The sequence below is a fragment of the Vicugna pacos genome, chromosome 7 (genome assembly GCF_048564905.1).
Source record: "Vicugna pacos chromosome 7, VicPac4, whole genome shotgun sequence".
In the NCBI taxonomy this organism is placed as follows: domain Eukaryota; kingdom Metazoa; phylum Chordata; class Mammalia; order Artiodactyla; family Camelidae; genus Vicugna; species Vicugna pacos.
The window spans coordinates 34,779,059-34,793,463 of record NC_132993.1 but is presented as its reverse complement, the minus strand read 5'-3'; positions in this window follow the sequence as shown (position 1 = coordinate 34,793,463).

The window sequence follows — 14,405 nt, the reverse complement described above, 5'->3', positions numbered from 1 at the left end:
ATTTTGTTTTATTATGCTTGACTGAAGGAAACTTACTCCTAGTTAATTCTCCATACGACGTTTTCTTGATCTCATTGTTGCTACCAAAATTTCGTTTATTTGATTTGTTTAACTTCATAATCATAAAGTTGCTTTAAAACTTTGAGGGAAAACAAAGTTTGATGCAAGAATTATCTGCGTATATATTTACATACATGAAAAGACATGAGTGCTTGATAGAGAATTCAATTAGATTTGCTATGTATCCTTTAATGGAAAATATATTTACTGGAAAATGAAAATTTTAATTGAAAATGGAATGTATGAATCAAGAATATACTGAAAAATTTGTTATTAGGGAAGGACACAAATGCCAAACCCAAATTTTATGTGATAACCTAATGACTGGGGCAAAATAAAACGCAATGTAGTTTGTTAGTAATGAAATCAATTGGGTAAGTGTACCTGAATTTAGTCTATTTCTGTTTCCCTTTATATGTAGTTTTAAATTATATCTTAAAAGCAAAAATAAAACTGTATTTTCTAAGAAATTCTGTCACTTATTAAATAATACGTGTGATCACCTTTTTCTGTGGTTTTAAATCTCTCCCTCTCCACACACGCAAACACACACATGCATGTATAGTTAAAGAGACAGCTTAAATTTTCTAATAAAATTTCTGCTTTAGCCATGAAAATTGCTCTCATTTAAAGAAAGAAAACTTGTATGAGAGTAAGCAAACGCCTAGACCATTCCCCAGAAATGTGAATTTAGGAAGTTTGATATTGGAGCCCAGGAATCCGCATTTAAAGAACCTTTTGGAACCATTTAAATGATTTAGTGTAATCACACCTTAATAAATGTCACAGAGTTTCAATTCCTAGGTACATTGCTTTGTTTCATTTTGTTTTGCTTTGTTTTTCTATCACCAGGTGTTTGTTTTTTACCATAGTAGGGATGATAGGGATAGTATAAGTTTTCTCATTCCTGTGACAATTAAACAAGAAATCAAATGTATAATTAGCATAGTAGCAAGCACACAGTGTGTGCTCATCAAGGGTCAGCTTCTGTTTTAATCATTTTCCATTATGGCAATGTTGGCATTACACTATCATGATTTATTTATGCATCTGTTCCCCTTTGAATTGTAATTTCCTGAAGGAATAGAGCATTTATTTTCTGTATCTGTACACCTAGATCCTGGCTTAATGTCTGACATGTCATTTGTGCTCAGTACTTTTGTGTTTAATAAGTTAATGAACTGAAGTGTGCACACAGAAAACGATCAAAGTTAGCAGGGAGGATATAGAGTAATGTAGAAGGCAAATGGGATACAAAAGGACCAGGCGACAATCTGAGATAACATAATGAGAAAATGGATGTCCTGAGGCAATCCTGCTCTCATCTCCACTCATAATCTGGTTCAGTCCCTGTTTGTCACCTCTGGGTTGGGTGAGCATCCTCACCTGCTCATACAAGTGGACCACATTCAACTTTGCAGCTTCATTCTGCCTCTGTTATCTCTGTCCTACCACCCTTGCTCCCTATCTTTGCTGTAATATGGATTCTGTGCCCCCGTACTGAAACAGTTATATCTTATTAGACCAAACATACTACCATGGTTCTTTAAACTATGGGCCTATTAAAAGCATACTAACGGGAAATTTCTGTAATATAATAATGTTACTAGAAACATTTCTACAATTTTGTTTCTTGTTTAGTTTTTTCCAAGAGTATCCTCTATGATATTTTCTTAGGGCACAAGTACAATGAAAACATGTCTTAAAATGCATAAAAATAAAAACAGTATCTGTTTAAACAACACAATTTCTTCACCTAATGGGACAGATTAAAAGTATTTCACCCATAATCTCTGCTTTAACATCAAAAATATTCTATTTTTAAATACTGCCTCCAAGCAACCTTAAATATTTAGTTCAAAATTCAAAGAAAAGTCTATAGATTAAAGCATGAATTTAAAAATAACTAAGGTGTTTACATCTTCGGAATGACAATGAAATTTTTACTAAGAATTAGAGTTTGCTTCTAAAAAACATTAACAATAATAAAATATCATATAATTTGGGTATATTAAATAAGATACCACTTAATAGATTATTATTTTATTCCATTAAATGATGGATTGAAAGAATTATTGGAACTTCCCAAAGGAAGTAAATTACTCTCAAGTGTATAATATAGGCTAGGAGTATAAGGCTTAACACATATTAAAAATGATTTATTGAAACTCTCATCTCCCTCCTCCATGATGAAAGCTGCTTGAGGAAAGTAAATCTGAAATGCAACAACTATTTAATCTCTCCCAGAAAAATATTTTTCAGCTTCTTGCTATATGTATATTTTTGTCATTATGTTTTTTACTTTAACTAATTTATTTCAAAGGCAATTACTTGATGTTAATATTTAGTCAGCAAGAATCTTCTCAATGTATATTTTTAGAGGTTATGATAAAATAAAGCACAGAACATATGCACGTCAGTGTTCTTGGCAGATTCAGCTTCTAAACCAGCTCCCAGGTATTAACACAAACAGAGCTGACGTGGGCATCATATTGGCGACACTGTGATAAAATGTGGTGTCACATTAGTTAGGCTGTGAAACTGTATAACAGATGCAAAGCAAGATAAGCAGCTCAGAACTGCAAGCTAAATATTACCTCCAGATCATCTGAGGATGATTTAAGTTACGAACAACAAAATTATGTTTAGAACAGCATTCATTCATTTAATAAATATTTTTTGAACAATTACTAAGTGCCAGGTGCAATTCTGAGAAGTCATCAATCACAGCTGAAATCTCACCATCTCCGTTCTCAACTGAGCTCCCTGTTTAGTGACAGTACCAACATAGTTTCTCCTCTCTTGAACTAGAGATAGGAAGACCAACTCAGGCCAGTTTTGAAAGTGACCTCCAAAATAACAGAGTCCAAAATTGTAAAGAGAAGAATCCACAATCCTAGAGGTAATTTTCTAGGCCCTAGCTCTTGATTCTCAGACCTGTGCATTCTAGTTACGGGAGAAACAATATCATAGACTGGCTGCTAGGTCAAACTACATAGAGCATCCTTTAGGAGCACATTCTGAATTTTATAGAGAATAAATGTTACAGAGTGAAAAATGAAAGAATCTCCTCAATTACTACAGTGTCCTACAATTGATCTGACATTTTTGATTCTCAATTGTCAAAATAATTAACTGTTTTGAAGATATGTACATGAAGCCCTTAAATTAAACAGTTGGCTTGGCCTTCTTAGATACCTACTCTACACAGTTACTCTGCCGCAAGATTATTCCTGTGTTCAGATACAATGCAAAGGAGAATCTGTGATGACTCAGCCTTTGCAGAGTAGAGACACACCACCAGACACGTGGGCTTAGGTTCCAGACGGGTACCTAATCCAAAGGGGTTCCCATCCACAATGAGTATACCTATATCTTGTTAGTTTTCACCCTTTTTTCCTTATCCTCTGCTGCTGTAACATTTTTCCATTTCTTTGTTCTTCAAAAAAAGTCGTTTTATCCTTTTATCTATGGCTTCTTTTTAGGCCTGCCAGTAGCAGTCAATGATACTCATAGGCTTTGTGGATCTTTCAAAAAAGGTTCAGTATTAAAGAAATTATTACTTAATTTTATATTGATAATCATCACTTTTCCATATATATCCGAGTGCATGTTATGTCCTTTTCCATCAGCTCTACTGACAGCAGGAAATTTTTCGTGAAATTATACCACCTTGAAATGTTAAATGTGAGCATATATTTAATATATATATTTGCTGTCAACTTTAGTTAACTAATGCCATGATATACCAGATTAGTCTAGTGGTTCATTAGACTGCCTAGGAAGCCCTTAGATAAAGTAAACTCTGTTAAATCCATAGAGAAAAGACAACTTTCTACCATTGTCCATCCTAATCATGAGCATGTAGTAGAAAACTGCGGGCAAATTATGGGTACTCTACTACATTCTAAAGCTTTATTTTTACCATTTCTTCATCATTGTTGTTAATTTATAAAGCACTCAGTCTGTACAAACTGTCATTTGTATTTTTTTAAGAATGTATGTTTCTTTCAAGTATTTTTCTTTCCAATCCCACAGGTGTAAATCTAAATGTTAGTTCTGATGAATCCTTTACACAAGCCCAAAGGCAAGTTATTTTAATCTTTCCAACCTTCAATTTATTTGTTGTTTAAAAGAAGAATAATTATAATAGTTAAGTAACAAGCAGTGATGGTAGATTTCTGTATTGTGTATCACCACCAGAGCAAGTACGTTGAGACCTTCTCCATCTCAAACATCATCGCTATTTCTCTGAGCATTAAGGAACTCAATCTTGGCTTGAGAAGAGGCATGGAGTGTATATGAACACTGGACAACTCAGACTTGAATACAACAAAGTCCTGAAACAAAACAGACATGGCCCACTGATGTCTCTAGAAGGTCCTGGCCTGCAAATGAGGAAAAGAGCAGATCAAACTCAAAGAGCAAAAGTTGGTATCTAGGCAGATGTTTGACTTCCAAGCACTCGCTAAAAGGCGCTTGTAGGTGATTCCTTCTTTTTCACTTAGCAACACCACTAGCTCGTTAGATCTCCTTCCCAACACATCCTTTTCTCCAAAGTTAAGCTCTTTCCCTTTCCCTCTCTTGTTGAGCAACAGGGCACAGACAGAAACCTTTATAGTCATGTTGAGTAAATGTAAATAACATTTATTAGGAAAATATGTGCAAACAGAAAAGCAGCCTTGTGCTAACCATCACTCCAGTTCTCATTTTCAAACACAGAGGCAGGCCTCAGTGAGGTTTGCCTGTAATGGACATGCCATGGAAAGAGTTCCTGGGGTGGGACTATTTTGGTGATTCAAAGACCTGTAGGGACAGGTGACAAGGAACACCTGCAAGACTATATATGATCCTGGTTGAGGAACTAGCCTTGTGTGAAAGATGGATCAGCAACTGGAATTTGTCAATACTTCCTTGAACTAACTCAAACCTGCTGAGACGGTTTTTACTCAGATTATAAAAGGGAGAGAAAACAAGCCTCTAGGATTATCTATATTTGTTTTTCATTGCTATTCTAGTTCATTGGCCCTCGTTTTCTATCTATTGAGGAAAGGAATGGAAAAGGAGTGTCACCAGTATATTGCCTCTAGGATTTTATTTTCAGTCTTCTCTACCAACTTCCTTTGTAGTCTACCCTTTTGATTCTCAAGAGCCTAATAAGATTTTTTTAAGAAATATGACCAACAATAGTTTCTTTTTAATTGCATACCTCTCGAGGCAGCGTTTAAAGGGGCTAGAAGTTCTAGAAACAAGGAGAGAATGAAAATAATTGTGTCAAGATTTTATCTTGCTTTTTCTATTTCACAAGGTTTTTCTTGAGAGTTAAATGAGATAAAGTATGTAAAGCATTTATCCCAAAGCCTGTTAAGCACAAAGTAAAGGCTTGATTTATTGAGCTTCAGTTAGGTAGCTATTAGTTACAAGTCAAGTTTGTCATGAAATGTCCCTTATATACGGAAGTTAAAAATGCATACAATAGGACATTACAGGCTCATTTCAATACAGCAATTTGTTAATGACAGCTTCTTTAAATTCAGCCACTTTAGGATGACTTATTGATTTGAGGTGCATCTATCACCAAATAAAATCAGATTTATCATTCAGCCTCTAATATTATTTATTGTCACTGAAATGTATGGAATATATGCGGTACAATGTAAAAAAATTAACAAACCACTTAAAACTGTGTATTAGCAATAAATAAGACTGATAAGCAAAGCAAATCAAAATATAATTTAGTAATACTTCTAACACCAATCTATTGTTTTTTAATGTTTATAAATAAGGTATATTCAATATCCTTAAAAAGATCCAAAATATTAGGAATACTTTATCCCCATTACTTGGAAAAGGAAAGTAAGGGTAGGAGAAAATAAATAAATGACCCAAATGCCCCATAACTAATAAATGAAAGGGGTAAGACTCGAGTCTAGACCTACTGCATTCTCTAACTTAACCTCTCACTATTAGACAAAACTGCCTGAGATACACTTCTTACTTCCCCAGAACTAGTAGCTCAGAGAAAAGTTCACTGGCTGTATGCACTATGTACTTATTTTCTGAGAGTTTCTTACTGTGGAAATCCTTGCCCTTGTAACTCTTCTAATGGAAAAAATAAACTGGGATGAAAATGCCATGGGAATACAGAGGAGTATTTATCTTAATTATTTCTTCGCTCCTTTGGCTATAAACAAGCACGATCTTTCTCATTTGAAGTATTAAGCATCAGGTTAACATTAACAAACAATAAAATTATGCCTGAATCTTAAGGAAAATTAATGAAGCTCTCCAATGATCTAGCCTATTACTCAGTTGCTACAAGGCATGGCAAAATTTGAGTCAAAGTTAAGCTAATTTCCATTGATTACCAGAATAAGCAATAGTCTTGGTTATTCTATTTTTCTTTTTAACACTATCAATCCAGATATGTTAAATGGCATAGAATTTCCACACTGAATCTTACATTCAAAAACTTATTTTAGTTTTTACTTTAACAAGTAAGTCTCAGAACACCTGTGAGGTTTCTAATAATAAATGCTTGACAAAGGAATTACTCTAATACTTTCATTGCATGCAACATAATACTTTCACTTCAGGTACTGAATAGCAGAAATAAATACCTGAGAACATGGTCTATGTGTTTTGGTATTCAGGAGGAAGTAACCTTTATTTCAGCCAAATTGACACATATCACATGGGCATTAAACTATCCATGTTGTCTCTGCTGTATTAAATTCCTATCTTGAGTCCTTTCAGTCTAAGCTTCAAAAACAGTCTTCTGATCCAATATGATAAATAACTAGATAGATAGATAGATAGATAGATAGATAGATAGATAGATAGATAGATAGATAGATAGATATTTAAATGAAAATACATGAATACTTATACATACATTATACATAGATATGTGCATATATGCATATATGCACATTTGATCTACTGCATTCCAAAGCCTCAATTCTATCATTTTATCATCATGATAATCATTCACCTATAAAGCATTCACAATATATAAATCACAAAGCTGACTATTGTTTTGTTTTTGTTTAACGTAAGAAAAAGTAATTTCTCTCAAGGACTTTACAGTTCCTTTCACATTACTAAAAATTGCATGTGAATTTTAATTCTTTCACATTCTATGCAAATACATGCTTTTTTCACCCATGCTTACTATTTCCAGATGAGGGTTGAGGGTATTAGTCAAGGTTTTCCAGAGAAACAGAACCAATAGTTGGATGGATGGATGGATGGATGGATGGATAGACAGACAGACAGACAGACAGATCTGGAAAGATATGTAATATCTTTCTAGAAAGACATTAGACCTAGAAAGAAATGTTAATAAAACATATTGGCTCATGCAACTGAAGCTAAGAAGTCCCATAATTGCCATCTGCAAGCAGAAAAGCTGGTAGTGTAGTTTGAAGGTCTATGAACCAAAGAGCTAATGATTCCAGTCCAAGTCAAGGCCTGAGAACCAGGTGCCCAGAATATAAGAAAAAAATCAATGTTCTGGCTTAGCCAGTCAGGCAGAGAGAGAGAAAATCCAACAGTCTTCTACCTTTTTGTTCTATGCTGGTCTTCGATGATTGGATGATGTCCATCCACACTGGGGAAGACCATCTGCTCTCCCCGTTTACCCATTCAGATGCTATTCTCCTCAGCAAAAACCCTCACAAACACACCGAGAAATAATGTTTAACCAAATATCTGGGCATCTTGTGTCCCAGTAAAATTGACACAGAAAATTAACACACCAAACCCTAGTTCCCCAATTCGTAAAATAAAAAAAATAATAATAGCTATGTAATATGTAACAAGAGTGAGTGTACACACTGTTTGGGACCACCAAAGTACTTTCAAACTGTTTTGTTCAATTAACTTGGTGGATGTTTAAAACTAGGGTAGTACATATTATAAATGCTTCAGGGGCAGAGCAATGAGAAAAATTATTACAGTAGGAATTTTAGATTTCTGTTCTACTAATTTGAAGAGGAAATATAATTAGGCATATGTACCTAGTTTACCATTATAATATTTATTTTTTCTTAAATTACATCAATTTCTAAAACTTGCAGAGTTATGCTTAGATAAAAATGACGTAATTATAGGTTTTGCACAGAAAATGAAAATGTCATCCTATTTAAAGGTGGCTGTAGGCTATTCTGAGTCATTTCCAACTCTGAATGACACCATGTATAGAAAATTCTGGGCACCATGTATAGAAAAATTCTATGGTGACCATGGCAACTTGTTAGGGGGATGTAGCTACATGTACAAAGCCAACAGGACCCATTTTGACCCCTTGTGAACATTATCAGTTGCCCCTTTATTCAGACCTTTCATTTCTAGATGAGAGGGATACTGAAAACATACCCCAAACCCTTACCATTATGGGATTTGGGGATTTGTTCATAGATTGATTCTCATTCTTGGCGTATTCTGCACTTAGTATCACACTAAAAGGGATCTTGCAGTCTTAGCATAAATATTAGTGTTAGTGTTCTGCAATTGTTCTCATTCTTCCCCAAAAAGTAGCCCATAAAATACAATCAAAAAAGAAAAAATCATATAAGCAATAATAAATTAATACGAACCAATTAGTAAATGAGAAGGCCCTCTCTTCTGAAATAGGTGCTTGAGCAGAGGCAGCACTGAAGTGAAATTCTGCATTCTAGGCCTCCCCATGTACTGTCTGAAGAAGACTCTCCAGTGCCTCTCCCAAATCACATTTGATTGATTAAATCCCACAGTGGAGTTGGAATGGTGTGGTGAGATGTAGATGGGAGGTTCTGAGAAGGCTAGGCCTAGAAGAAGAGAAGGTTTGTATTTCTATTTATACAATGTGAGATCCATTGGCATCTCCATGCACTAGACGGTCTCAATGCTGCGAGACCCTCTAGAAAATCAGTGGGTTCAAAAGTGGGGTGAGAAATAAGGAAAATAAGAAAGCAGGCTTCTTTCAGTGAAGCTATTCACTGAAAACAAAGCTGAAAGTAAGTTCAGGCTAGATCCATGGAAAAAAGTGAACCAACTAATCAAAAACTCAGAGTCAAGGGCTTGTCAGGATCCTGGACAGCATCAGAAACAGAAGGCTCTGGCAGAGAACCATGGAAGATTATTGGCTTTTTCAAAGCTAGATGAGAAACTTGACTTGTGAACCTATAATTAAGCAATTCCTGCTTGGAATGTTGTCCATGCCCCTAGAAGACTTTGAGACACGTGAAAGTGTGCAAGGTGTCAAGAGGAGTTTCAATGGATAGGATTTAACCTACAAGTCTCCTTAAGGAATGAATAGACCCATAGTTGTGACGGATGGCCAGAACCATTGTTGAGAAGACAAATTCTAGCCCTAGAACATTGCCGGATGCTTAAGCACTTACGGCTATTACTAAAACCTTCTGGGCTACTTCCCTTATCTCTAAAATTAGGAAACTCTTTATTGTCCTAAAATGTCATTATCCAATATCATGCCCATCTATTGTATGAATATAAGAGGGTTGTGATTCACAGATCTGACAAATTCCCCTTTAATTTACATTTCCATTCCCTCATCTGTGAATCAATAGGGGCTATTTACATAGTATCATGCAATGTGAATTCCACCTTGGGTCTTTTCACAATTGTTAGAATTATCTAAAGAAAATCCCAAATGGTAAATGATACAATTACAAATAATTGATCTTTAGAAAGAAGTCTCATAATCAAGGGACAAATAATAGTATTAAAGATCCTAACAAGAAAAACAGGATGAAAATTGTTTTCTTGATTTAAAATAGGTTAAAAGAAAAAAGTATCTAATTTCAAATCGATGTTGATGGCGGAGGGTATAGCTCAAGTGGTAAAGTGCATGCTTAGCATGCATGAGGTCCTGGGTTCAATTTCCAGCATCTTCTCTAAAAATAAATCTAATTACCCCCCAACTTTAAAAATAAATAAATAAATCGCTCTTCAAATCGGTGTTTAAGTGTAGTATTTCCCTCTCTATTTCATACATTCATTCATTCATGACTTCATCTTACAAATATTTACTTAGTGCTTACAATATGTTTAGAACTCTACTAGGCTTTAGTGATAGAACAGGCAACAAAACAGACAGAGACCTTGGCACTACTGGAGCTCACATGTCTGTGGAGGGTAGTGTGAGAAGATAATCATAGAATGTCAGAGGCTGACACACATTACAAAGGAAGATAATGCAGAGAAGGTGGATAGGAAGTGGGTGAGGGAGATAAAAGATGCCTCGTTTTACACAGAGCCATCAGGAGATGGGGTTCTAAGAAAGGAAGGCAACCTGGGAGTCCTTGACTTCTTAAGACGACCAAAGTAACCCAGAGTAAATGACATAATCAACATAATCGCTTTAGTTCTGATGATCCTACAGTGGGTTATTCTGGTGAAGCTGTGAGAGCTGGGGAGAGGAAGCAAGACCACGCCAGAAGTGTACGTAAGTCCAAGGACCTCCTTATCCTGCCCAAGTTGATGTGAAGGCTCAAAGAGTGGCACAGTCACTTCTGGATGGTTTGAAAACACTCAATAATCAAACACTTGGATTGATAGGAAGAAGTTAAAAAAATTATCCTTAAAGTTACGTAAATCAATTTAATATCGGAGGAGAAAAGAGGGAAATTTACAAATGTAACTATTGAAAGGGTGATAGGAATGTAATGATTTTTAAAATTCTCTCTTTAAATGATAAATATACTTTGAATTAAAGGCAGAACTAATGTAAGAAATTGGTAGGCATGCTTTAAGGTATTAGAAAGCTAAACTCTTTCTGCACAAATGCAAGTTAACTGATCATAAAACCTTTTATTTAAAAATAGAGTAAACATGAAAGTCTGTTAGGATTTTTACCGAAGTCTAAGAAATTTCAATACAACAGTACAAAATGCACATTTAAAAGATCAAATGAGAATCCATATCTCCAATTTACATATCCTTTCTATTCACAGAGGGAAAAACATATTAAATAAGTCTTCTACTTCTCCCCAGTACTATTATTTATTAACACTATGTGGACTTGGACTAATTTCTTATAATCTGAAGGAGGTAATCATGGAATTCAGACTTAATATTTATACTGATTTGCAGCTGCCATTGAGAGAGGTTTTGAAGACTTTAGAAGGATCAGAGTGACAACATGCAATTTCCTGATTAAAAACAAGGAAGTAAAAATGTTTCAGTTCTACTCCACTGTTGACATAATTCATAAAAGGAAATATTTTGGCACAATTCAAGAAATAAACTAACCAAATAAACCAAGCAATAGATTCAATAGATTTGTGTACAAGCCTGTATACAAATGAACAAGAAAATAACAAAACAATCAGGCAAACAAACCGAAATACATATACATGCATATACTCACACAACAATCACCACTCTTTTTTTATGCTTTCATGCTTAGGTATCTGATATCTTCTGCCTAACACTCTTCCGAGTTCTAATTAATGCTTTGGTCCTTTCTGAAATTTCAATTTCATAATATAACTTGGTATAAAAGTAAAGGAATCTAAGTTTTAAAAGTTAAAGGAGTGTACTAATACATGTTTCAAATCTTCCAAGACAAAATTGGCTTTTATTCTTGCTCTCCACTCCACATGTCATAAAGTTGTTTTTAAAATGATGAATTCCAGCTCCCTAGAAAATATGTTAGATTTTCACACAGAGATCATTCCACTAATGTGATTCAGTCAAAAGATTTTTCATCTGTTGTATTCAAAAAAGAAATGACAGATTGCTAAAGGAGGATGAACTTCTGATTAACAGAAATGCACACATGGCTACAGAAAAATGATCTGTTGAGAAATAGAAATAAAACTAATAGCAAAAATATTAAAAGACGCAAGAAAAGTCGAGTTTTAAGAATTAGTCTGTACTTGATATTCAGAATATTAACTGTAATTTATATTTTTAACTATTTTAAAACTTTAATAATTGTGACTATTTAAATGGTAGTAAAAGTAAAATAAGTATTAAAAATATTAATTTCTTTCGTGATTGCATTCTCCTTTTTGAATTTTATACAAATTATTATCTTGCTTCTTTATAATTTTACCATACCTGTAAGTACTAAACATTGTATCATTTGGTTTTGCCTAATTGTGCAGTATGTGCTCTTCTGGTACTTTATTTCAATCAACATTACATTTTTGAGATCCATGCATGTTGTTGTATGAAGTTTGTTCATTTTCAGTGTTCTATAGCATCAATTATATAAATATATAATAATTTATTTGTTAGTTCTGTTAAGGACATTTTGATTATTTGAAGTTTTTTCTTTTTTATTTTACTTTTAATTCTGATGTGAACATGTATATATCTCCTGGTATCATGCACAAAAGTCTTCCTCTGTCCCCTCCATTCTGCTGTTCAACCAATCCAACTTTTTAAAATTTCAGTTATTGCATTTTCAGGTCTAAAATTTCTATTTCATTCTCCTTTATATCTTCTATTTCTTTGCATCTTTTTAAAATTTGTTATACTTATAATTGCTCTTTGAAGTATTTTTTATCATGGCTGCTATAAAACCTTTGTCAGATAATTTTAACATTACTACCATTTCAGTATTACCATCTTTTGGTTATATTTTTTCATTATGTATGAGAGCATCCTGGTTCTCAGTATGACAAGAGATCTTTTATTTAAACCTGGGCATGTGGGGTATTATGAAACGAATCTCTGGATTTTATTTGAAACTTCCATTTTAGTTGGATTTTCTGACATTTCTCTAACAGTGGAAAAAAAAGGGAGATGTGTTTCATTACTCAGGTGGAGGTTTAAATTGAAGTTAGTCACTGAGCCTCTATTGCAAGGAAGGGGTTTCTCCTTGTTACTGGGTGGGTATGGAGTTCTGGCTCTTCACTATGCCTCCACTGATATCCGCTGTCTGGAGAAGCTGGAATGCCTTGTGTTTCATTACTATTCCCCACATGGTCTTCACTGACACCACAGAGAAGGGAGGCCCCATTACTATCCAGCAGGGATAGGAGTCATGGCTTCTTACTTTGCCTTCTCTAATATCACCCTAGTAGGAGAGGTGGGGTGCCTCACTACAGCCTAAAAAGGATGGAAGTGTAGGCTCCCTTCTCAGTCTTTGCTGGCATGGGGCTGGGGCACATGCCTTTCTCTGTAGTGTTTAACTAGAATAGAATGATTGTTGTTTAGATGTATTTTATCTTGCTATGCAGCCCCTTTCCTTGTCCTTTGACTAGAGAGATCATTCTTTTGTTGGGGCTATTTATATTTATCATACTATAGACTTGAAATTTTAGGATCTTAGAAATTATTCTTAATTCCAAGGTCATAAAGAATCCTCCATATATTATTCCAGAAGTTTTAAAATTCATATTTAATTCCTTAATCTATCTCTAATTAAATTTTATATATGGGGGTGAGTTACATATTCATTTATTTACACTTTCTTCCCAGTTGTCCCAGGACAATTTATTTTAAATTTATCCTCTTTCCTTGTGAGTATAAAATGCCAAGTCTATCATATATAATTTTTCCATATCTTTTTGGATTCCTTTCTAGATTTTAAATCTGTTCCATTGATTTGTGTGTGTGTGTTTGTTTATATTTGTGACAATATAAACATGTCTAAATTACTGTAGCTTTAGAAGTCTTGATATCTTGTGGACCTTGTATGCTCACTTGGTTCTTCTTTGGTGTTGTTTCAAGAATTCTTATTCCTCTATATATCTACATATACATTTTAAAGTGTACTCACCAAGTTTTTGAAAGACCCTCTTGAGTTTTTACTCTCCTGAATTAAGATAGATACTTGAATTCAGGAGAATTTCATATCATAAACTTAACGCTTCTCATCTTTTGATATTGTATCCATGAATATGTTTATTTATGTATCTATATCTTATTATATTTCAATTCAATTTTATTTTATTTATATTTTATAATAAATTTTATCCTTGATATCTTCTGATTGTATTTATAGTAAGTGGCATTTTTAGTTGCATCTTCTAAATATACTTTCCTTAATGAAAAGCAAATAACTTATATCTAGATAGCCTGCTCAACTCACTTATAAATTATAAATATATATAATTATACATATATTACTATATACATATAAGTATCATAGAATTCTGGGTAAATCCTTATAGGATATCACTATGCTATTTTCCAGGTCTCTCCATCTTTCTCTTCTAATTTATATCTCTTAGTCTCTCTATTTTGGATAATTTTTTAAATAAATAGATATATTAAAATCCAATAATTTTTCTTTTGCCTATATTTAATCATTGTTTAAGCTACCCATTAAATCTGAATTTAATTATGAACTTTTAATTTTTAGAAATATTGTTTAGTTCTTGTCC